At 42.2% G+C, this 26,519-nt stretch overlaps 1 pseudogene across 1 annotated transcript; it reads right to left on the reverse strand.

The window, feature by feature from the left end:
• Positions 1 to 1,574: 1,574 nt before the first annotated feature.
• LOC123733367 (polysialoglycoprotein-like) lies at positions 1,575 to 25,517 on the reverse strand (annotated as a pseudogene). Its single transcript, XR_006763744.1, has 8 exons — positions 25,412 to 25,517; positions 25,174 to 25,239; positions 24,924 to 25,007; positions 24,446 to 24,797; positions 24,303 to 24,407; positions 24,199 to 24,267; positions 23,982 to 24,084; positions 1,575 to 2,675 (listed from the first exon to the last, which is right to left on the reverse strand). The product of XR_006763744.1 is annotated as a polysialoglycoprotein-like (transcript).
• Positions 25,518 to 26,519: the final 1,002 nt, after the last annotated feature.

Below are 26,519 nucleotides of genomic sequence, written 5' to 3' on the forward strand. Positions count from 1 at the left end.
CTCCTACTGTAAATAACCTACACACTGTGTGTGTGTGTGTGTGTGTGGCCAGCCAGGTAGAAAAATGGCAGAAAAAAGACGGACATCAGAGTATTTTTCAGTACACCAAAACGCAAAGTAAGAACCCTAGTAGCCTAATATCTCAAAGACTAGTTGATAAAATGTTCATAAGAAAGAAGTGAAATGCTAATGAAAATGTTTCACAATGATGTCATTAGGCAGAGCAGGCAACAGATGGCACACAGACGGCAGAGCTGGGGACAGACTGGCAGAGACAGGGAGTCTCAGGTAAGTTTGTTGAGTCTTTGTTTGGCAACATTATGAAAGGTTCTCCATTTTTTTGACTTGTAAAATAGGAACATAATTGGAAAATGCCATGGATACCCCCACTCTCAACTTACACTGGTGACTGAACTAAGATCTGTTAAAGGCAATGGTATTGCTGTTGTGATTAGTTGTGTAGTTTTGGGTACCGGTAGTTAGGAGTACGGCAAACACCTTATTTCTTTGGTTCCTCAACATACATTTACCATATTACAACGTAGGCTGTGTGTTACAGCACTACTTTTGGTGTCCCCCTCAGGAATTGCTCTTCAGAAAATGTCATGTAATTGTCCCCTCCAAAGTTGATATCAGATTTTCGCCCCTGCTACATAAAATAACCTGGAAGGCCTACCCTGTAGCAAACAAAATATTTGCATAGGCCGTAACGGTTTAACTTGCTTCAAAACAGGCTGAATTCAGGTTGGCATAAGTGAGTAAAGCGGTGCCACAGAAATTGTTTTGAATTAAAGCAGATACCTACCGGTAGCTCAAAAGTTGGAGCCAATTTTGTTGCTGTATTAACTGCATTTAAAGGTTGCGTGTACATGCTCTTTGAATTCATGGCGACTATAAGTAAGACGCACACCCCGAGCGTTGATCATGCGGATAGAGAAGGCCTGTATGAACAGACTTCACCTCACGCTTTTCATAGAAATTAACCGGTTAATTTCTCCCATGTAATCGGAGTGGGTGGGAAATCCTGGTAAAACTGTTCCCCCCCATCAAACCCTAGGTTAGAGGCGCTACAAGCAACTCTGGGAGAGCTAGGACCTGATAGCAGCCTGCCAGCTAAAGCAGGTTAGCATTGACTTATTTAACCTGAAAGTTTGGATTGTCACTGGGATATGAAGACCAACCGCCAAAACGATGGGCTAATGAGACGAGAGCTGGTTTCACATGTAAGCATTCACTAATAGGAAACCAAGTCAGTCAGGAGAGAAGACACCCAGCAGAGTAATTTAAATGCAAGTTGACAACCGTGATATTAGTTAGCACTGAAACCCCGATTCTAGCAACATCCTCATATGTACCAACCCCAGACACTGTGTTCCACAACCATCAAGTTAAAATGAACTAGAACCCATTCCACATCATGTGATGCTACTAGCATAAATTGACCAACACTGAGCAAATGTAGCTTAAACACAGGGGTCAAAGTATTAATATATTGCTGAGGCCAAAGCATGGTTATAATGCAAAATAAATGTTGCCAAGTAGGAACCGCCAAAACAATACTGAGGACACAAGTATTACAGTTAATGTTTAATTGAGCCAAAACAAGCAAATGCAGTTACACACACAGACAACCTGGACTAGAGTACCCATGAACTCTTGCATGGACCCCGAGCACCATGTCCCACGTCAGATATCCATGTTTGTGGTCAGACGGGGGCTCCGATGAAGCGGTGAACAGTTCCTTAGAGGTAGCGTCGTCAGACGGGGGGCCAGTCGCAGCTTCAGAGGTAGCGTCGTCAGACGGGGGGCCAGTCGCAGCTTCAGAGGTAGCGTCGTCAGACGGGGCCAGTCGCAGCTTCAGAGGTAGCGTCGTCAGACGGGGCCAGTCGCAGCTTCAGAGGTAGCGTCGTCAGACGGGCCAGTCGCAGCTTCAGAGGTAGCGTGCGTCAGACGGGCCAGTCGCAGCTTCAGAGGTAGCGTCGTCAGACGGGCCAGTCGCAGCTTCAGAGGTAGCGTCGTCAGACGGGCCAGTCGCAGCTTCAGAGGTAGCGTCGTCAGACGGGCCAGTCGCAGCTTCAGAGGTAGCGTCGTCAGACGGGCCAGTCGCAGCTTCAGAGGTAGCGTCGTCAGACGGGCCAGTCGCAGCTTCAGAGGTAGCGTCGTCAGACGGGCCAGTCGCAGCTTCAGAGGTAGCGTCGTCAGACGGGCCAGTCGCAGCTTCAGAGGTAGCGTCGTCAGACGGGCCAGTCGCAGCTTCAGAGGTAGCGTCGTCAGACGGGCCAGTCGCAGCTTCAGAGGTAGCGTCGTCAGACGGGCCAGTCGCAGCTTCAGAGGTAGCGTCGTCAGACGGGCCAGTCGCAGCTTCAGAGGTAGCGTCGTCAGACGGGCCAGTCGCAGCTTCAGAGGTAGCGTCGTCAGACGGGCCAGTCGCAGCTTCAGAGGTAGCGTCGTCAGACGGGCCAGTCGCAGCTTCAGAGGTAGCGTCGTCAGACGGGCCAGTCGCAGCTTCAGAGGTAGCGTCGTCAGACGGGCCAGTCGCAGCTTCAGAGGTAGCGTCGTCAGACGGGCCAGTCGCAGCTTCAGAGGTAGCGTCGTCAGACGGGCCAGTCGCAGCTTCAGAGGTAGCGTCGTCAGACGGGCCAGTCGCAGCTTCAGAGGTAGCGTCGTCAGACGGGCCAGTCGCAGCGTCGTCAGAGGACATGCGCCTCAGCTTCTCCTCAGAGGACAGGGCATCATTTGCCTGAGAGCTACCATGGTTTGGAGAAGCTTGGGATTCTACTTCGTTAGTCTCTAAATACTCTATAGAAAAAACAAAAGGAACAGTTGGGTATTCTACAGCAACACATCTGTTCCACACGGTCTAGGCCGAATTGCCAGTCGAATGTTGAACCCAACAGTTTTCAAAGTATATGTTTCAGGCCGTACCTTCTCTGTCTTGTTTAGCGTCAGACCCTATGGATCGGAGCAAGGCCAGGGCATGCTCAATGGAGACGTCATTTGATGACAGCTCTGAAAAACGTAGGTTAAGGTACACAAGCAAAATTACCAAATCAAAGGCTTTGACAACGTTATTTAGACTGAGTTACTCTATGGTGTTGAATGAGTGTCAAACACAGCAGCACCATAGACAGTGACAAAGAACATAGCTAGAAGGGTTGTGGAAAGAAACACTTACCTCCAAGTCTCCTCTGCAGAGAGACTTGATCTTGCTTCTGGGACTTTCCAACAGGGTAACAAGAAACTGAGGAGAAAGTGTTGACAGAAGTTGAGTTCACACAAAATAGCTACATATATTAATAATAGATGACCAATGCGGAAGAAACAGACAGTCAAATTTGAATCTCCAACTTATAAAGTTAAGCATATTTCCCAAACAAATCCCTTCAATCCAAATAAAACGTTAGTGAACCAACCTTTGACAACCCCCACAGTCATCACAAAGAGCAGCAATTCTCTCACACCTCCCATGATCATGAGAATAGTCTGTGTTATCAACAGGTAATGTCTTCCCATGGCCTGTATGAGGCTTATATAGGCCACTAATGACCGTTTACCTGACAAACATGACTTAACGATCAATTAACAAGCTTGATTGAGGTGTTACATTCAGATAGAAATAGACCATGTAGAACATATGTTGATTCTTTGGTGGGCAGGCAATCTTTTCTACTCCATATATTGCATTTATATCTGTAATGTTTAACCCTAATGGTCTCAGAATCTTCAAAGATATTAGGGGGAAATAAACACTGTACCCAAATCCACTTTTTACAATGCTCCTGGGAAATGGGTAGGCCTCCACCATACAGTTTTACAGCTGTGATATATTTATTTATTTACATAGATCACATACTTAAATATATATATGTTAGCTGTAGGTAGCTTTGGGATAAAATTCCCATATTGTATTGTTACTAACATAAATCATAATATATCATATTTTCCTCATTTGCTCTGTAGGAGGTTCGTCATATGAAGGACATTCAAGTGGATGTGACCCCTAACCTGACATAATGTAAACGTTATACATTAAGCTCTCTCCCTCAGTGACATGAATTAGTATATTTCATATTCTCAGAACCCAACAGTAGGTTTTAAGGTGTGGCTGCATGTTTGTCGTGGACGCATCGTCACTCTTGATGTTCTTTTTCCAGATTGCAAGTGAAACACCTTTAGATGTGGTAAGTGCCAGTTGGTAACTTTTCCTCACACTTGCTTGTTTAAGGTATGGATGCAACACCCCAGTATGTCTGCAGGGGCTGGTCACTGAGATTTACCATGTTACACATGCTACTAGACTAACCTTCCAAGTAAATATGTTACAAGTCTGAACTGGCCGTCCTTGTCTTTCCTCAACTAATTGAAAGCTCAGGGACAGACATCCTGAACGACTTTGATGTCAGAGCTCCCATCAGCCCTCTACACCTCGCTGTGAGTAAAGCCTACCTGCTCCTGTAGTGGTCTCCATATGACAAATGGCACCCTATTCCCTATTTAGTACACTACTTTTGACCAGATCCTTATAGGCCCTGATCAAAAGTAGTTCACTACATAGGGAATAGGGTGCTATCTGGGAAGCAGGCATGGTGTTGATTTTCCACAGGAAGTTGACTGTCCAGACAGACTCACACACCAAATTCCTATCTATTCCTGATTCGTGTAAAATACATGCATATTCTACACAGTGATGATGAGGATGATTTCCTTATTTTGCCATTTGAGTTAATCAACCTCAGAGGAGAAGTAGAGTGTTTGTTTCTCAATCACACGCTTGGCAGGGACCTCCGATGTTGATGCTGGGCGGGAGCAAAAATGGGCTCCCGATTGAAAGACTCTGGTCTACTTTAGAGGTCTAGCACTGTATTTCTGTTCAGGCGTACCACTGGTCTACTATAGGACATTGATTATATATCTATTCAGGCGTACCACTGGACTTTGCTTGAGACTGTGTTTGTGTTTCTATTCAGGCGTACCACGGCCACCACCATGCTATGGAGTTCCTGGTTCAGTCTCTGCTGGATCTAGACGTGAGGGACAGCCAGGGGCGCACCCTCTGGACCTGTCTGCCTTAAAAAGTAATGAAGAGAGGTTGGGCCAGTGCTTTGGGGCCAGGGGGTTTTCATAACCAAGTAATGAAGAGATGGAGATTGGATCCAGAGGGTTGGAGACAGGAGGTTGGAGCCAGTGGGTTGGGACCCAGTGTGTCGGGACCCAGTGTGTCAAGTTTGCTGACGACACGAAGGCGATGAGAGGTCAGAGACTTGGCATTGTGGTGCCAGGACAACCTCTCCATCAATGCCAGTAAGACCAAGGAGCTGATCGTGGTCTACAGGAGCAAGAGGGGAGAGCACGTCCCCATCCACATCAACAGGGCTGTTCCTTGGCGACCTAACATGGTCCACACACACCCGCACAGTCGTGGCATGGGCACTCGCATCCTCAAAAAGTTAAAGGGTCTTGCTCTGACCCTACGCACAATCACTAGACTGTATACAAAGCATATGCACACTCACACACACTACATTCACACTCCCACACACACACACACACACACACACACACACACACACACACACACACAAACCGACACAACCCAAACACACATGCATACACATTACACACTCTCACAAACACACAACTTTACACTCATCATTTGCAGCTGCTGCTCTGTTCTTTATTTTGCTATTATTATTATTATTATTAATCCTGATGCCTAGTCACTTTACCCTGCCTTCTTGTACATATCTACTTCAAATACCTCGTACCCCTGCACACTGATCTGGAACCTGTACTCCTTGTATATAGCTTTATTCTTGGGTATTTTATTCCTCGTGTTACAATATATACAGTACCAGTCAAAAGTTTGGACACACCTACTATTCCAGGGTTTCTTTATTTATTTTTTACAATTTTCTACATTGTAGAACATCAAAAGTATGAAATAACACATAAGGAATCCTGAAGTAACCAAAAAAGTGTTAAACAAATCAAAATATATTTTAGATTTGAGATTCTTCAAAGTAGCCACCCTTTGCCTTGATGACAGCTTTGCACACTCTTGGCATTCACTCAACCAGCTTCATGAGGTACTCACCTGGAATGCATTTCAATTAACAGGTGTGCCTTGTTCAAAGTTAATTTGTGGAATTTATTTCCTTCTTAGTGCGTTTGAGCCAATCACTTGTTTTGTGACAAGGTAGGGGTGGTATACAGAAGATAGCCCTATTTGGTAAAATACCAAGTCCATATCATGGCAAGAACAGCTCAAATAAGCAAAGAGAAACAAAAGTCTATTATTATTTTAAGACATGAAGTTCAGTCAATCCGGAAAATTTCAAGAACTTTGAATGTTTCTTCAAGTGCAGTTGCAAAATCCATCAAGCGCTATGTCTCTCATGAGGACCGCCATAGGAAAGGAAGACCCAGAGTTACCTCTGCTGTAAAGTTCAAGTAACAGACACATCTCAACATCAACTGTTCAGAGGAGACTACGTGAATCAGGCCTTCATGGTCAAATTGCTGCAAAGAAACCACTACTAAAGGACACCAATAAGAAGAAGAGACTTGCTTGGGCCAAGAAACACCAGCAATGGACATTAGACCGGTGGAAATCTGTCCTTTTGGAAAAGCAATCCAGGTGAAGCTGGTTGAGAGAATGCCAAGAGTGTGCAAAGGGTGGCTACATTGAAGAGTCTATATAAATATAAAATAGATTTTGATATGTTTAACACTTTTTTGGTTACTACATGATTCCATATGTGGTATTTCATAGTTTTGAGTTCTTCACTATTATTTTACAATGTAGAAAATAGTCAAAATAAAGAAAAACCTTTGAATAAGTAGGTGTGTCCAAACTTGATTGGTACTATATATATATATATATATATATTCTATAGTTTTGTTCTCTGCATCGTTGGGGTGGGCTCGTAAGCAAGCATTTCACGGTAAAGAGTTGATTTGAGAGGGAAAGACAAAGAGCGAGGGAGTCCAAATGTATTCTGACCTAGTCTTTAGTATGAATCCATTTTTAATGAGATGAGTACAAAACATTAAAGGAACAGTTGTCTCCATGTCTCGTCCGTACCTGGTAGAGTATTCGGGTGGGGGTCCCGCAAAGTTCATCCCAATGGCTGGGGGAGGAGGGTAGGCCTCATTGGTCATGTAGGGACATATCTTTTCCAGAGAATCTACCAATTTTCTTCCTGGAAATTGCAAGAAATTACCGGGATTCCCGTTCAAACCGAAAGTGCTATTTAGAAGCATATGTTTTATTTAACCAGGTAAGTTGACTGAGAACACATTCTCATTTACAGCAATGACCTGGGGAATAGTTACAGGGGAGGGGGGGTGAATGAGCCAATAGTAAGCTTGGGATGATTAGGTGACCGTGATGGTATGAGGGCCAGATTGGGAATTTAGCCAGGACACCAGGGTTAACACCCCTACTCTAACAATAAGTGCCATGGGATCTTTAGTGACCACAGAGAGTCAGGACACCTGTTTAACGTCCCACCCGAAAGACAGCACATGTCCCCAATCACTGTCCTGGGATATTATTTTAGACCAGAGGAAAGAGTGACTCCTACTGGCCCTCCAACACCACTGTTAAAGGAATTTTATATCTTGATGATAATAATCAATAATCAATTCGCCTTAACTAATGCCCAAGGTTTGTAAGACAATGGGTTAAAATAATTAGGCAAGGACTCAGCTTTCTGCAAAAGGTTTCTGTAGCTTTATTCAGAGAACGTTCTGGCGTCAGGATAACAAAACAGTCATTATATAGTTCTTGCTTACTTACGCACATGCATTTACACACAATCCGTTGGTGACCTGCAACCCCCATAAACTTCTCACACTGTTTATCACCTTCTGGCTCAGCCTGTTCCTTTCCTTCAAGGTTAGGAACTCTCTGAAGTTTTACTCCCTTGACCATCTGCTTCTGTAGCTATACTAATTGCATACACACATTTCTTTCCCTCTCCAGTGGTTCCTGGACTTTCCGGAACTAATCAGACCAATCGATCCCTACATTGATCATTACATTGATTATTCATTAACCCTGCTGTATGACTAATAATTCATCATGGTTTATTGATTCATTTACCTTTATTAGATAATTCTCTTATCAATTCCACCCTTAAATGATTCAATAATTCACCATGATGATCAGATGCTTTAACCTCTATGGGCTAGGTGGGACGCTTGCGTCCTTCCTACGTAACAGCCACTGGCAGCCTGTGGCGCGATTTTCAAAACGTTAAAAATCCTATTACTTCAATTTCTCAAACATATGACTATTTTACAGCTATTTAAAGACAAGACTCTCGTTAATCTAACCACACTGTCCGATTTCAAAAAGGCTTTACAACGAAAGCAAAACATTAGATTATGTCAGCAGAGTACCAAGCCAGAAATAATCAGACACCCATTTTTCAAGCCAGCATATAATGTCACCAAAACCCAGAAGACAGCTAAAGGCAGCACTCACCTTTGATGATCTTCATCAGATGACAACCCTAGGACATTATGTTATACAATACATGCATGTTTTGTTCAATCAAGTTCATATTTATATCAAAAACCAGCTTTTTACATTAGCATGTGACGTTCAGAACTAGCATACCCCCGCAAACTTCCGGGGAATTCGCTAACATTTTACTAAATTACTCACGATAAACGTTCACAAAAAGCATAACAATTATTTTAAGAATTATAGATACAGACCTCCTCAATGCACTCGATATGTCCGATTTTAAAATAGCTTTTTGGTGAAAGCACATTTTGCAATATTCTAAGTACATAGCCCAGGCATCACGGGCTCGCTTATTTAGACACCCGGCAAGTTTAGCACTCACCATAATCATATTTACTATTATAAAAGTTTGATTACCTTTTGTTGTCTTCGTCAGAATGCACACCCAGGACTGCTACTTCAATAACAAATGTTGGTTTGGTCCAAAATAATCCATCGTTATATCCGAATAGCGGCGTTTTGTTCGATGCGTTCCAGACACTATCCGAAATAGTAAAGAAGTGTCGCGCGCATGGCGCAATTCGTGACAATAAAATTCTAAATATTCCATTACCGTACTTCGAAGCATGTCAACCGCTGTTTAAAATCAATTTTTACGACATTTTTCTCTTAGAAAAGCGATAATATTCCGACAGGGAATCTCCTTTTCGGCAAACAGAGGAAAAAATCCCAAAGGCGGGGGCGGTCGGGTCACGCGCATAAGCCCAGTGTCCCTTGATCGGCCACTTGAGAAAGGCGATAATGTGTTTCAGCCTGGGGCTGGAATGACGACATTCTGTTTTTTCCCAGGCTCTGAGCGCCTATGGACGACGTGGGAAGTGTCACGTTAGAGCAGAGATCCTTAGTAAATGATAGAGATGGAAAAGAAGTTCAAGAAATGGTCAGACAGGCCACTTCCTGTAAAGGAATCTCTCAGGTTTTGACCTGCCATTTGAGTTCTGTTATACTCACAGACACCATTCAAACAGTTTTAGAAAATGTAGGGTGTTTTCTATCCATATGTAATAAGTATATGCATATTCTAGTTACTGGGTAGGAGTGGTAACCAGATTAAATCGGGTATGTTTTTTATCCAGCCGTGTCAAGACTGCCCCCTAGCCCTAACAGGATATGAGAACCCTACTAATCACATTCTATATGTAATCACACATAATTATACGCTATATGGAAATACAAATAATCGCTATATGGAAATACAAATAATCACACGCTATATGGAAATACAACTAATCACACGCTATATGGAAATTAATTGTGATACAAGGATTAAACAAAAGCAATACATGAATATTCCTCCTACTCCTCCATTACTGTCCTAGGCCTATTTCCAATTATGACACTTCGATTCAGGATTTTCATCATCATTTTCATTAAAGGAACAGTCTATCAAAACATTGAAAATTCTATCTAAACGTTGAAAATTGTTTCATCAAACATTGGCTCCTCGTTATTGAAAGAAACAGAGCCATCTTCCTGGCCTGGAGGCCCGCATTCGCCATCCCACTGATCGGAGCTCGGAATTGGTCCATATCTCACCATCTGCTGCGTCATCGATCTCTCTAGAGTCCTGGTGATTAAACCTCTCACACATGGGACGAGACAACATCCACACAACACAAACACACTCATATGGGTGAAAGCAGCCCATAATACAGTTCTTACAACACTTTTCCATTTCCCAAACATGGGATGTGTTATCAGGAATGTACGTGTAGCGCTGAACCTAATCATTCTACCTACACTGCCCTGTTCTGCCAATAACATATCGAGAGTCAGTCTATTTTACCAGGTCATGAGGGAGGTGGCGGATAATTGGTCAGAGAACCTCTTTACTGCATCCCCGTTTTCATTCATGAATCTCTGTTGATTATTAAAGATGTCATTAATCCAATCCACATTTCTATTTATTGTCAACCACCAAAATAATGTAGTGTTAAAGCCTTCACATATTTGATTCATAGCTTTGTATTCATCTGGAACTTCCCTGAGGATGCCAATAGCATCCATCTTGTAAAGCTACTCCCATCCTGGTCAAAACTCCTCCTGTGCCTACTTTAGCCTCCTATAACTGGCCTCTGATGACTAACTCGAACTGGTTGGACCAATAACCCCAGGGCGCAAGTTCCTAACCACCCTTTGTGGTAATTTCTGTCGTATGCGTCCTTTACTGGTACTGGCCCACCCTACATCAGTTATAGGTGCTATGACGTTAAACATTTTCTCCTGTGCTTTCAAACTTAAGTCAGTCACATTAACGATTACTTTCAGCCATTAAAATCATCTAAGTTCTCGGTGCCATTCTTGTATCTATAACACTGGTATTCATCCGGAATTTAGGTGAACCGAGGTGGGTTGGCTGAGTACTTCAATCTGGCCAACCCCAATTCCTGTACAGTTGTCTGCTTCCCCAGGAAATTGTTTAAGATGTATCTGTGCTGTTTTGTATGGTTTTAAATGTCTATGTGCTTGTCTGTGTAAATAGTAACTTTCTCTCCTTTCTTATTTCACCGGTTCTAGTCAATGCTACTATTTCGGCCTACTGTGCAGAATAGTGTCTGGGCAATGGTTCAGTGTCTAACACCTGAAACCAACTAAGCTTTCATTGCCCTTTTAGTTAGGGTAACAATTACTTTCAACAAAATTATACTAATCTCCTCCTAGCGAATTTACCAAACATAAACTTAAAATCAAAACTAAAATACATGCCTGCCAATGGAGCCGATAGTCTCTCCATGAATTAATATCCTAGAGCTTAGTGAACCAAATTCTCTTCCTATCTACTCCTGCTGGCCCCCCTCCTTTCTTCCTGCTACTCCCCAACCCTCAAGGTTTCAGCAGTGCAGGGGAGGATTTCTCCGTCTGTCCTTCTCTGTCTCCAGTTTTTTCTCATAATATGGTTGTTTCCAAATATTGACTAAATGTCTCATTGTCTCCTTGGTTGCACTCCTGAACCTTAGAAAAATCCACCTGTCTAGATATTGCATATCTACTTAAATTTATCTCGATACCCTCAATAATCCTGGATCACCTACAGATGTCATATATCCCTGTCCTGTTGACATAAGTCTACCATTATTAAACTTATTCACAACAAAATATAGTAATATTATATCCATTCCACAGCCTTGTTGTGTTAACCTCTTACATCTAGACGTTCCGCTAGCGGAACACCTGCTCCAATATCCAATGATGGGCGTGGCGCGAAATACAAACTCCTCTAAAATCCGAAAACTTCCATTTTTCAAACATATGACTATTTTACAGCATTTTAAAGACAAGACTCTCGTTAATCTAACCACACTGTCCGATTTCAAAAAGGCTTTACAGCGAAAGCAAAACATTACATTATGTCAGCAGAGTACCCAGCCAGAAATAATCAGACACCCATTTTTCAAGCTAGCATATAACGTCACAAAAAACAAAACCACAGCTAAATGCAGCACTAACCTTTGATGATCTTCATCAGATGACAACCCTAGGACATTATATTATACAATGCATGCATGTTTTGTTCAATCAAGTTCATATTTATATCAAAAACCAGCTTTTTTACATTAGCATGTGACGTTCAGAACTAGCATACCCCCGCAAACCTCCGGTGAATTTACTAAATTACTCACGATAAACGTTCACAAAAAACATAACAATTATTTTAAGAATTATAGATACAGAACTCCTCTATGCACTCGATATGTCCGATTTTAAAATAGCTTTTCGGTGAAAGCACATTTTGCAATATTCTCAGTAAATAGCCCAGCCATCACGGCTAGCTATTTAGACACCGACCAAGTTTAGCCCTGACCAAACTCCGATTTACTATTACAAAAGTTTGATTACCTTTGTTGTCTTCGTCAGAATGCACTCCCCAGGACTGCTACTTCAATAACAAATGTTGGTTTGGTCCAAAATAATCCATTGTTATATCCAAATAGCGGCGTTTTGTTCGTGCGTTCTAGACACTATACGAAGTGTAAATAAGGGTTACGAGCATGGCGCAATTCGTGACAAAAAGATTTCTAAATATTCCATTACCGTGCTTCGAAGCATGTCAACCGCTGTTTAAAATCAATTTTTATGCCATGTTTCTCGTAAAAAGCGATAATATTCCGACCGGGAATCTGCGTTTAGGTAAACAGAGGAAAGAAAACAAAGCATTCGGTCGACGCGGCGCCGCGCCTCGAGTCTCACAGTACTGTAACCAGCCACTACCCGAGCGCGCTACTTTGTTTCAACCAGAGCCTGCAAAGCCACGATTCAGCTTTTGCCGCCTTCTGAGAGACCATGTGAGCCGTATGAAGTGTCACGTAACCGCAGAGATCCTTTTTAATGGATAGAGATGGCAAAGAAGGCCAAGAAATGGTCAGACAGGGTACTTCCTGTACAGAATCTTCTCAGGTTTTGGCCTGCCAAATGAGTTCTGTTATACTCACAGACACCATTCAAACAGTTTTAGAAACTTTGGAGTGTTTTCTATCCAAAGCTAATAATTATATGCATATTCTAGTTTCTGGGCAGGAGTAATAATCAGATTAACCTGTTATGGCTAGGGGGCAGTATTCTCCAGACGGCTGGATAAAAAACTTACCCGATTTAATCTGGTTACCACTCCTACCCAGTAACTAGAATATGCATATACTTATTACATATGGATAGAAAACACCCTAAAGTTTCTAAAACTGTTTGAATGGTGTCTGTGAGTATAACAGAACTCATTTGGCAGGCAAAAAACTGAGAAGGTTTCATGCAGGAAGTGGCCTGTCTGACAAGGTGTCGTTCTTCTTGTCTCTGTTTATTGAAGAGTGAGGATCTTAGCTGTCCCGTGACACTTCCTACGGCTGCCATAGGGTCTCAGAAGGCGGTAAAAAGCTGAATCGTGGCTTTGCAGGCTCTGGCTGAAACAAAGTAGCGCGTTTGGGTAGTGGCTTGTTACAGTACTGTGAGACTCAGGCTCGTGCCCGCGTCGACCGAAAGCTTTGTTTACTTTCCTCTGTTTAGCTAAATGGACATTCCCGGTCGGATTATTATCGCTTTTTTTACGAGAAAAATGGCATAAAAATGGATTTTAAACAGCGGTTGACATGCTTCGAAGTATGGTAATGGAATATTTAGATTTTTTTTGTCACGAATTGCGCCATGCGCACGACCCTTCTTTACCATTCGGATAGTGTCTGGGAGGCACGAACAAAACGCCGCTATTCGGATATAACGATGGATTATTTTGGACCAAACCAACATTTGTTATTGAAGTAGCAGTCCTGGGAGTGCATTCTGACGAAGACAACAAAAGGTAATCAAACTTTTATAATAGTAAATCTGATATTGGTGAGTGCTAAACTTGCCGAGTGTCTAAATAGCTAGCCCGTGATGCCTGGGCTATGTACTTAGAATATTGCAAAATGTGCTTTCACCAAAAAGCTATTTTAACCTGTTAGGGCTAGGGGGCAGCATTGACACGGCTGGATAAAAAACATACCCGATTTAATCTGGTTACCACTCCTACCCAGTAACTAGAATATGCATATACTTATTACATATGGATAGAAAACACCCTAAATTTTCTAAAACTGTTTGAATGGTGTCTGTGAGTATAACAGAACTCAAATGGCAGGTCAAAACCTGAGAGATTCCTTTACAGGAAGTGGCCTGTCTGACCATTTGTTGAACTTCTTTTCCATCTCTATCATTTACTAAGGATCTCTGCTCTAACGTGACACTTCCCACGTCGTCCATAGGCGCTCAGAGCCCGGGAAAAAACAGAATGTTGTCATTCCAGCCCCAGGCTGAAACACATTATCGCCTTTCTCAAGTGGCCGATCAAGGGACACTAGCTTATGCGCGTGACCCCGACCGCCCCCGCCTTTGGGATTTTTTCCTCTGTTTGCCGAAAAGGAGATTCCCTGTCGGAATATTATCGCTTTTCTACGAGAAAAATGTCGTAAAAATTTATTTTAAACAGCGGTTGACATGCTTCGAAGTACGGTAATGGAATACTTAGAATTTTATTGTCACGAATTGCGCCATGCGCGTGACACTTCTTTACTATTTCGGATAGTGTCTGGAACGCATACGAACAAAACGCCGCTATTCGGATATAACGATGGATTATTTTGGACCAAACCAACATTTGTTATTGAAGTAGCAGTCCTGGGTGTGTATTCTGACGAAGACAACAAAAGGTAATGAAACTTTTATAATAGTAAATATGATTATGGTGAGTGCTAAACTTGCCGGGTGTCTAAATAGCGAGCCCGTGATGCCTGGGCTATGTACTTAGAATATTGCAAAATGTGCTTTCACCAAAAAGCTATTTTAAAATCGGACATATCGAGTGCATAGAGGAGGTCTGTATCTATAATTCTTAAAATAATTGTTATTCTTTTTGTGAACGTTTATCGTGAGTAATTTAGTAAAATGTTAGCGAATTCCCCGGAAGTTTGGGGGGGTATGCTAGTTCTGAACGTCACATGCTAATGTAAAAAGCTGGTTTTTGATATAAATATGAACTTGATTGAACAAAACATGCATGTATTGTATAACATAATGTCCTAGGTGTGTCATCTGATGAAGATCATCAAAGGTTAGTGCTGCATTTAGCTGTCTTCTGGGTTTTTGTGACATTATATGCTAGCTTGAAAAATGGGTGTCTGATTATTTCTGGCTTGGTACTCTGCTGACATAATCTAATGTTTTGCTTTCGCTGTAAAGCCTTTTTGAAATCGGACAGTGTGGTTAGATAAAGGAGAGTCTTGTCTTTAAAATGCTGTGAAATAGTCATATGTTTGAAAAATTGAAGTTTTTGTATTTTTGAGGAATTTGTAATTCGCGCCACGCCTATCATTGGATATTGGAGCAGGTGTTCCGCTAGCGGAACGTCTAGATGTAAGAGGTTAAATCGGGTACGTTTTTTATCCGGTTGTGAAAATACTGCCCCCTATCCATAACAGGTTAAATCTCTTACACTGCTTTCAACAACAGCTGACTTCCTAAGGGAAAATAAACGTATCTAGATCACGTTAAAAAAAAAATACCCCTGCTACTGGTCAAAATATTTTAAAATAACATAATCAGATCAAAATGACTAATCTGATTTACTCCACCAAGAAAAATTATTTTACCCTTATTGTTATAGGAAAATAGACTTAAGGAAGCCTACCCTTAGTCTAAAGCTTTGCCCTTTTAGTCCTCTCATTGGTTCAAATTATCAATTGTGTTTAAGAACTTTAACTCCTCATAATTATCAGTTCTACAAATTCCCTTAAAATCAATATCACCAATGACCTTAAATTCACCATCCATGGCTTTTCAATGTGGCTGATCAGACCACACAGGAAGAGTCACCAGAGGGGTCAAAAGTCATACCACCCTTTCGGAACCGTGTTTCTTACTACATTAAACAAATTAAAGCTAAGAACTTTATTTACATTTTGTATCCCAGGGTCCCAGAACATTCCCTATCAAAAGAATTTCACGTGTTTAATTAAACTCATAAAACAAAACTTCCAAAATGCCATGTGTGTAAACCCCTTTAAGATATCATGTCCCTAGGAATTTTTTTTTTTCCAAAGAGAGCTAAGCGCTTCTTTTTCCATAAAATAAGTACTTGGTCAGCGTTTCATCCTACCACACTGATTCAAAAACCCAAAAGTTGACTATAAACAAAACTTCATAGTACTTATAACTCCATTGTACTCGTACCACCGCGGTTACACTCACCCCCTTACAAATAGCGCGTCCTCGAGTTAGCTTGTGACTCTACGTCCTACAGGAACGCGCACGCCGGCCAGGCTCACGCACAACTATAATTAATTTACACTGTTCCTGCGAAATAAAATAAACTCGCCCTGTAATCCACCTTTCTGACCTGACATTGTTTCATGCAATGAAAACATAATGTTAGCATACATCCACTTCCCGTTCAAATCACTGGTGTTACTAAACAATCAAACCACGAATCTATAACCAGAATTTATCACCAAACTTTTACGATTCCATTATTCAGACCAGAATCGCTTCCAGCCACATATGTTTTCAGTGCTCACAACCAACGCTTCTCATTTTACCCGTACGAAAAAATAATATATATCTCTTTTCAAACAGCGTTCTGCCTTACCTCTATCGTAAGATTAAACCCAATGTTACAACTTTATCTCTCCTTCGGCTTCACTCTTATGAAATGTCCAAGGGTTTAAAAAATATCATGTATATCACCACAATTCTGTCGCAATTATTACTTTCCGCTCCTTATAATTCATTAGATTTAGGTAACTGCCTTTTCCTTGATTCCGTCATTGAAATACAACTCCCATTCTCTATAAATCATTTAAGCAGGCCATTTAGACCGCAAAACAACGTACTTTATCGAATTCGCCTCGCTATTATTTTGAATGAATCTGTCTTTCAATTTAACCTCAACAAGCTATCAAAGCATTTGGTTTCTATCTTAAACAAACACTAACAACCGTATGCTTCTAGTCATAACATAAAAATAATTAAATTAAATTTTAGTCCCATGGTGCATGGGCTGGGAACCGAACCCGGGCCCCCCGCATAGCAGGCAAGAATTCTACCACTGAACCAAAATGCTATTGCTTAGAGCTGCAATTCCGGTGGTTGTGTCCTACTCGGTCACAACGTTTACAGGCTGTTTTACAGTTTCTGGCGAAATGTCCTGTTCTATCTCAATTAAAACACCACTTCTCTCCGTCTTTGTCAGCGCGTCTCCCTGTTTTCCCCTTCTGTCTACAGTGACTGTCTCTATCCACTTTTCTCAATAAGTTTGCTAAATCCTGTTCTCCTCTCTGTCTATCCCTAAACTGTCTCTGTCTATGGTTCCTTGGTGGGGCCTTACAATCCTCTGCCATGTGGCCGGTTATATTGCAGTTGTAGCACTTTCTGTCCTCAGGTTCTATCCACTTTCTACTCTCCCTGTTTCCCCCTTTCTTTTTAAAATCTTTCCTGCTTTTTCCTGCAATTTCTCCAAGAGTGGCGATCAAATGTTCTGCTCCTGTCTGTTCTTTCTTACTTTTCTTTTCCTTGCCATTATGCTCATGGTGTATAGCATACCTCTTTACTTCGGCCAATGTGGCTGTTCCCCACCCTATCAGAGTCTCTTTTATGATTTGACAAATTTCAGGCTCCATACCACTCAAGAAGGCTATTTTTAACTGTTGGTGGTAAGGTCCGTCGTCTCCCTGTCTAGGCTCTACCAGTCCACTATTAGCATTGAACACATCTCTCAGTCTCTCTAAATACTGGCAAACAGTTTCCCCATCCCCTTGTTTACACTCATGTATTTTTGAAAAGTCTGCATGTCTATGGTAATAGTCCCTAAGATTATTACAGAGCTGTGTCAATTTGTCTGCATAATCCCCATCTCCTGCCCATGGTAAAACCGGTTCTTCTCCTTGCCCTGGAACCCAGGCTCCCTTCACTGCTGCCCAGTCTTTCCCCACTATCTGTCGGACAGCCCTTTCCAATTCTCCTGTATTTAGTTTAAAACTCTCGGTCAGTCCCACCATATCTCTCCTAAACCCTTCTATTCCTGTTTTTGGATGTGCTATTCCCTCAACTGCTCTTGCTACATCTCTCTGAGTCCAGGGTCGATACATTTGTAAGATATCCGATTGATCAGCTTCGCCTGCCCTAGGATTAGGAAGCTCTATGAGAGGACACTGATCCTCCTCCCAATCTGATTGAACCTCCCTCAGCCCTGGCTTATTATACAGCGCCAGTCGCTTTTTAAGGTTAGACTCTCTTGGTTCTGGCTCTTCTTTCCTCTCCTTTGAGGATTTACCACCCATGTTTATTCAATTACTGTTATTCCTATTGTCACAATATGTGTGTACTTACTCAATTACTTCGTTTATTTTCTAATATGTATTCTCACTTTCTATGGGTGTAACCTCCTTCCTCCTGTTTGGAATAATCAGACCTATTTTGCGCGCCTCTGGTAGATCTCGATTATCCCCTCTAAAATGTATTTTGACAGGCGATCTATATTCATACAAATTATGTCCCTGACCTACGTTCTTATAAATGTTATTATTATATTTCGCCTTCCATATTATGTTTTCCGCCTAATATATTATTGACCAGGTATCATTTAGGTCTCAATATTAGCTCCAATTCTCACAATCTATGTGTATGCTTCTATAATTCTGTTATTATACTTAAATCTCACAATCTATGTGTGTGCTCTACTGTTATCTCACTTACTCCTGTTAGTCCTATACTAACGTAACTTACTTATCTTTATTTCGCCTTCTATATTACGTTTTCCGGCTACTGTACTTCGACCAGTTTTACTGTTAGGTCTTACTGCAACCAGTTTTACTGTTAGGTCTTACTGCAACCAGTTTTACTGTTAGGTCTTACTGCAACCGGTTTTACTTTTAGGTCTTACTTAGATCTGTGACCCAGTGCCGCCAACACTAACATAGATACTTTTGTCTTAAACTTTCTCTACATTAGATTATATGGACGGTATACCCGATACAAATCTTACTTTTTGTTAGTTTTACGGTTAATATCCTCCCTCACATTTATCTTGACCAATGCTTAATAGGAACCTAATCCAGTCCATTCTAAGTCAATTTTTAGTAAGTTTAGAATTTAACCCCAAACTAATGAATAAAGATTACTGACCTTATTTTGCAGCTGAGAATTCAATGTAGGTTGGATCTCGTCACCGCTTCTGTCACATACCAGTTTGCCACCGGCCTGTAAAGAACCCACAGAAAAGGGCCGGGTCTTTGATTTACGGATATTTCATCCGCCCGTGCACGGTTTCGGTGTCTCCTTGGAACGACAGGAGCGGGTATTGAAATCCGGCTCGAAGGACCAATTGTTAAAGGAATTTTATATCTTGATGATAATAATCAATAATCAATTCGCCTTGACTAATGCCCAAGGTTTGTAAGACAATGGGTTAAAATAATTAGGCAAGGACTCAGCTTTCTGCAAAAGGTTTCTGTAGCTTTATTCAGAGAAGGTTCTGGCGTCAGGATAACAAAACAGTCATTATATAGTTCTTGCTTACTTACGCATGTTATGAGAATTTTGTTCCCAATGTTCATAAACTGAACTTCAATTAAACTACTCAGTCTGCACCCCAGAGTTTGTAAGGTTCTGGTTAAATGACACAGACGGAGGCCCAGCCTACAATAGTCAACCAAGTTTATTCACGAGAGCTCAGAATATCATACAATGTACACAGCCTTTTATACCTAACATTTGGTCATATCATATGTCATACCCCTTACAGATGCCCCCTCCTCTTCTTTAACACTGTCAATGCTTATTTACAAGTCTTCTCCATCACAAATCCTGCCCCATGTTACATAATCTACTGCAAGCCTAAAGTTTTCTCCCCTCTCTGGGTGGGGGAGACCTTCTTCCTGTTATCAGTTTCACTGTGGTCACAAGTTGTCTTCTGTCTGGTAACAGTTCCCCTTTTCCCTTGAATGTCTTGCCTATATTGCTAAATCATTAAGCTTAAACTTTTCCAACACACACACATTAGTACATTCATCTTATAATCACTCGGTTATACCTTTTCAGGGTGAAATCATTTAGTCAAACCTTTAATCATATAATTTCCATTACAACGCACATGCATTTACACACAATCCGTTGGTGACCTGCAACCCCCATAAACTTCTCACACTGTTTATCACCTTCTGGCTCAGCCTGTTCCTTTCCTTCAAGGTTAGGAACTCTCTGAAGTTTTACTCCCTTGACCATCTGCTTCTGTAGCTATACTAATTGCATACACACATTTCTTTCCCTCTCCAGTGGTTCCTGGACTTTCCGGAACTAATCAGACCAATCGATCCCTACATTGATCATTACATTGATTATTCATTAACCCTGCTGTATGACTAATAATTCATCATGGTTTATTGATTCATTTACCTTTATTAGATAATTCTCTTATCAACCACTTCCAGCAGCAACTGGTCTCCAATCTAGGGACTGACCAGGACCAACCCTGCTTAGCTTCAGAAGCAAGCCAGCTGTGGGATGCAGGGTGTTAAGCAGCGAATAAGATCCAACATGATTATACCACTCTACATGGAGAAATATACACTAATGGGTTCTTGTATTTGTTGCTATTTAATCAACTCAAAGTCACCACACTATTTCATTGATGTAGCCTAGTTTTAACCGGTCTATGAGGCACTGTTGGCCGACGGGTCAAATATGAGGTTATTACAGTAGCCTACCTTTCACTGAAAGATGCATTTTGGTCCTTTCCTCTCCCCTTACACCTGGCTATCAAGGGAATTTGGGAAGGTTGTGGCTGTTTATACTTCGGTTATTGTGATGATTTTGTCAGAGGAAACAAATCTGAATCTCTGATAATCTAACAGTTACGCTGTAGCGGAGATTCAGCACAATGGATAGCGCCGCAGTTGATCAATTGCACGTGAATCTAAACCCGCAGTTTATCATGTGCCATTCTTCAGCTATATTTACATCAAATCTTCTCAGGCCTACCTATTGCATCTGTTCTCCAGCAATAAAGTCAATTATCAAGTTAATATTCATTTAGTCACAGCATAAATTAAACGTGAGCCTACACAATCAAATTAACTTGTCAAGACCCTGCAATTCTTCTCCGTTATTACTTTTATTCAGGACAAAATACCCCCAGTTCTCGCATTATTTTACAGACTTGGTCAGAAAGGGTAACTGATTCTCAAGACCCAGACAAACAAATGTAGAATAACATTCAATACACAATCTTAGGCTACATAAAAGGGGCGGAAATCCCAGGGGGGACGGGGGGTACACGACCCCCCCATCCTGGGAAAAATATGATTTGTCCCCCCCAATATATCACTGTAAACATTACTCTGTAATTTAAATAATAATAATAATACGCAATGAAAGCAATTGTGCTGATTATAGACACTTAATAGAGCTTTTTTAAGTTTCAAAAGATTGCGACCCCCCACCCTTTGCCTCACAATGGTTTGATCCACTGCCAGTTCCTTAGTTGGCAAGGTAACAGAGGGTTCGTATCTACTGTCTGAAAGGCACTCAATGCACGTGACTGACATGAGGTTAATCCAGTCAATCGCGCCATAGCAATGTTTTGTTTTATGTTGGCAGGGTTCACACACACACACACACTAGCTGAATTTGCAGAGCTAGCGTGCAAATATTAACTATTAAGCTAGCTAGTACCTATTCCATTTATGTGGCGTCGTCAAAGATGGAATCTTTGCTATCGTCAATTTATTCCAAGATCAGCAATGTAAGTTAGTGCTTCAAAGTCCCTGTGATAAGGTTAGCGATAAACTGAAGTCCAAACTGAACAGAACTACACTCTCTTCTACCGTTGTCTTAAATATATTTAATGGTCTCGTTGCAAAAGCTAAATTGTCGCAAGGTAACTTTTATTTATTTTATTTCACCTTTATTTAACCCGGGTAGCAAAGATTATAGCAAACACCACTGAAACGGAATTTGTGCTCGCTAGCTTTGCAAATTCAGCTATTGTTGGAAGCCAGCCAATATGAAACAAACGGTTAAAATTACAAAAGGTTGCAGCATATGTTGTGTAAATGGTGAACTCATACAGCTGTCAACTCTTGTCACTGCAATCCGTTTCACATTTGCTAGCTACCTTTTAGATCGAAGCCCATATAGAATGATAGAAGATATGATAGAAGCCCATCTCCTACTGTAAATAACCTACACACTGTGTGTAGCCAGCCAGGTAGAAAAATGGCAGAAAAAAAAGACGGACATCAGAGTATTTTTCAGTACACCAAAATGCAAAATAAGAACCCTATAACCTAATATCTCAAAGACTAGTTGATAAAATGTTCATAAGAAAGAAGTGAAATGCTAATGAAAATGTTTCACAATGATGTCATTAGGCAGAGCAGGCAACAGATGGCACACAGACGGCAGAGCTGGGGACAGACTGGCAGAGACAGGGAGTCTCAGGTAAGTTTGTTGAGTCTTTGTTTGGCAACATTATGAAAGGTTCTCCATTTTTTTGACTTGTAAAATAGGAACATAATTGGAAAATGCCATGGATACCCCCACTCTCAACTTACACTGGTGACTGAACTAAGATCTGTTAAAGGCAATGGTATTGCTGTTGTGATTAGTTGTGTAGTTTTGGGTACCGGTAGTTAGGAGTACGGCAAACACCTTATTTCTTTGGTTCCTCAATATACATTTACCATATTACAACGTAGGCTGTGTGTTACAGCACTACTTTTGGTGTCCCCCTCAGGAATTGCTCTTCAGAAAATGTCATGTAATTGTCCCCTCCAAAGTTGATATCAGATTTTCGCCCCTGCTACATAAAATAACCTGGAAGGCCTACCCTGTAGCAAACAAAATATTTGCATAGGCCGTAACGGTTTAACTTGCTTCAAAACAGGCTGAATTCAGGTTGGCATAAGTGAGTAAAGCGGTGCCACAGAAATTGTTTTGAATTAAAGCAGATACCTACCGGTAGCTCAAAAGTTGGAGCCAATTTTGTTGCTGTATTAACTGCATTTAAAGGTTGCGTGTACATGCTCTTTGAATTCATGGCGACTATAAGTACGACGCACACCCCGAGCGTTGATCATGCGGATAGAGAAGGCCTGTATGAACAGACTTCACCTCACGCTTTTCATAGAAATTAACCGGTTAATTTCTCCCATGTAATCGGAGTGGGTGGGAAATCCTGGTAAAACTGTTCCCCCCATCAAACCCTAGGTTAGAGGCGCTACAAGCAACTCTGGGAGAGCTAGGACCTGATAGCAGCCTGCCAGCTAAAGCAGGTTAGCATTGACTTATTTAACCTGAAAGTTTGGATTGTCACTGGGATATGAAGACCAACCGCCAAAACGATGGGCTAATGAGACGAGAGCTGGTTTCACATGTAAGCATTCACTAATAGGAAACCAAGTCAGTCAGGAGAGAAGACACCCAGCAGAGTAATTTAAATGCAAGTTGACAACCGTGATATTAGTTAGCACTGAAACCCCGATTCTAGCAACATCCTCATATGTACCAACCCCAGACACTGTGTTCCACAACCATCAAGTTAAAATGAACTAGAACCCATTCCACATCTGTGATGCTACTAGCATAAATTGACCAACACTGAGCAAATGTAGCTTAAACACAGGGGTCAAAGTATTAATATATTGTGAGGGTGCAAAATAAATGTTGCCAAGTAGGAACCGCCAAAACAATACTGAGGACACAAGTATTACAGTTAATGTTTAATTGAGCCAAAACAAGCAAATGCAGTTACACACACAGACAACCTGGACTAGAGTACCCATGAACTCTTGCATGGACCCCGAGCACCATGTCCCACGTCAGATATCCATGTTTGTGGTCAACGGGGCTCCGATGAAGCGGTGAACAGTTCCTTAGAGGTAGCGGCCAGAGGCCAGTCGCGCCTCAGAGGTATGCGTCAGACGGGGGGCCAGTCGCAGCTTCAGAGGTAGCGGCCAACAGTTCCTCAAAGGCGTGGTCAGACGGGGGGCCAGTCGCAGCTTCAGAGGTAGCGTCGTCAGACGGGGGCCAGTCGCAGCTTCAGAGGTAGCGTGCGTCAGACGGGGGCCAGTCGCAGCTTCAGAGGTAGCGTCGGTCAGACGGGGCCAGTCGCAGCTTCAGAGGTAGCGTCGTCAGGCGGGGGCCAGTCGCAGCTTCAGAGGTAGCGTGCGTCAGGCGGGGGCCAGTCGCAGCTTCAGAGGTAGCGTCGTCAGGCGGGGCCAGTCGCAGCTTCAGAGGTAGCGTGCGTCAGACGGGCCAGTCGCAGCTTCAGAGGTAGCGTCGTCAGACGGGCCAGTCGCAGCTTCAGAGGTAGCGTCGTCAGACGGGCCAGTCGCAGCTTCAGAGGTAGCGTGCGTCAGACGGGCCAGTCGCAGCTTCAGAGGTAGCGTGCGTCAGACGGGCCAGTCGCAGCTTCAGAGGTAGCGTCGTCAGACGGGCCAGTCGCAGCTTCAGAGGTAGCGTGCGTCAGACGGGCCAGTCGCAGCTTCAGAGGTAGCGTCGTCAGACGGGCCAGTCGCAGCTTCAGAGGTAGCGTCGTCAGACGGGCCAGTCGCAGCTTCAGAGGTAGCGTCGTCAGACGGGCCAGTCGCAGCTTCAGAGGTAGCGTCGTCAGACGGGCCAGTCGCAGCGTCGTCAGAGGACATGCGCCTCAGCTTCTCCTCAGAGGACAGGGCATCATTTGCCTGAGAGCTACCATGGTTTGGAGAAGCTTGGGATTCTACTTCGTTAGTCTCTAAATACTCTATAGAAAAAACAAAAGGAACAGTTGGGTATTCTACAGCAACACATCTGTTCCACACGGTCTAGGCCGAATTGCCAGTCGAATGTTGAACCCAACAGTTTTCAAAGTATATGTTTCAGGCCGTACCTTCTCTGTCTTGTTTAGCGTCAGACCCTATGGATCGGAGCAAGGCCAGGGCATGCTCAATGGAGACGTCATTTGATGACAGCTCTGAAAAACGTAGGTTAAGGTACACAAGCAAAATTACCAAATCAAAGGCTTTGACAACGTTATTTAGACTGAGTTACTCTATGGTGTTGAATGAGTGTCAAACACAGCAGCACCATAGACAGTGACAAAGAACATAGCTAGAAGGGTTGTGGAAAGAAACACTTACCTCCAAGTCTCCTCTGCAGAGAGACTTGATCTTGCTTCTGGGACTTTCCAACAGGGTAACAAGAAACTGAGGAGAAAGTGTTGACAGAAGTTGAGTTCACACAAAATAGCTACATATATTAATAATAGATGACCAATGCGGAAGAAACAGACAGTCAAATTTGAATCTCCAACTTATAAAGTTAAGCATATTTCCCAAACAAATCCCTTCAATCCAAATAAAACGTTAGTGAACCAACCTTTGACAACCCCCACAGTCATCACAAAGAGCAGCAATTCTCTCACACCTCCCATGATCATGAGAATAGTCTGTGTTATCAACAGGTAATGTCTTCCCATGGCCTGTATGAGGCTTATATAGGCCACTAATGACCGTTTACCTGACAAACATGACTTAACGATCAATTAACAAGCTTGATTGAGGTGTTACATTCAGATAGAAATAGACCATGTAGAACATATGTTGATTCTTTGGTGGGCAGGCAATCTTTTCTACTCCATATATTGCATTTATATCTGTAATGTTTAACCCTAATGGTCTCAGAATCTTCAAAGATATTAGGGGGAAATAAACACTGTACCCAAATCCACTTTTTACAATGCTCCTGGGAAATGGGTAGGCCTCCACCATACAGTTTTACAGCTGTGATATATTTATTTATTTACATAGATCACATACTTACATATATATATATGTTAGCTGTAGGTAGCTTTGGGATAAAATTCCCATATTGTATTGTTACTAACATAAATCATAATATATCATATTTTCCTCATTTGCTCTGTAGGAGGTTCGTCATATGAAGGACATTCAAGTGGATGTGACCCCTAACCTGACATAATGTAAACGTTATACATTAAGCTCTCTCCCTCAGTGACATGAATTAGTATATTTCATATTCTCAGAACCCAACAGTAGGTTTTAAGGTGTGGCTGCATGTTTGTCGTGGACGCATCGTCACTCTTGATGTTCTTTTTCCAGATTGCAAGTGAAACACCTTTAGATGTGGTAAGTGCCAGTTGGTAACTTTTCCTCACACTTGCTTGTTTAAGGTATGGATGCAACACCCCAGTATGTCTGCAGGGGCTGGTCACTGAGATTTACCATGTTACACATGCTACTAGACTAACCTTCCAAGTAAATATGTTACAAGTCTGAACTGGCCGTCCTTGTCTTTCCTCAACTAATTGAAAGCTCAGGGACAGACATCCTGAACGACTTTGATGTCAGAGCTCCCATCAGCCCTCTACACCTCGCTGTGAGTAAAGCCTACCTGCTCCTGTAGTGGTCTCCATATGACAAATGGCACCCTATTCCCTATTTAGTACACTACTTTTGACCAGATC

The sequence above is a fragment of the Salmo salar genome, unplaced genomic scaffold (assembly GCF_905237065.1).
Source record: "Salmo salar unplaced genomic scaffold, Ssal_v3.1, whole genome shotgun sequence".
Lineage (NCBI taxonomy): Eukaryota > Metazoa > Chordata > Actinopteri > Salmoniformes > Salmonidae > Salmo > Salmo salar.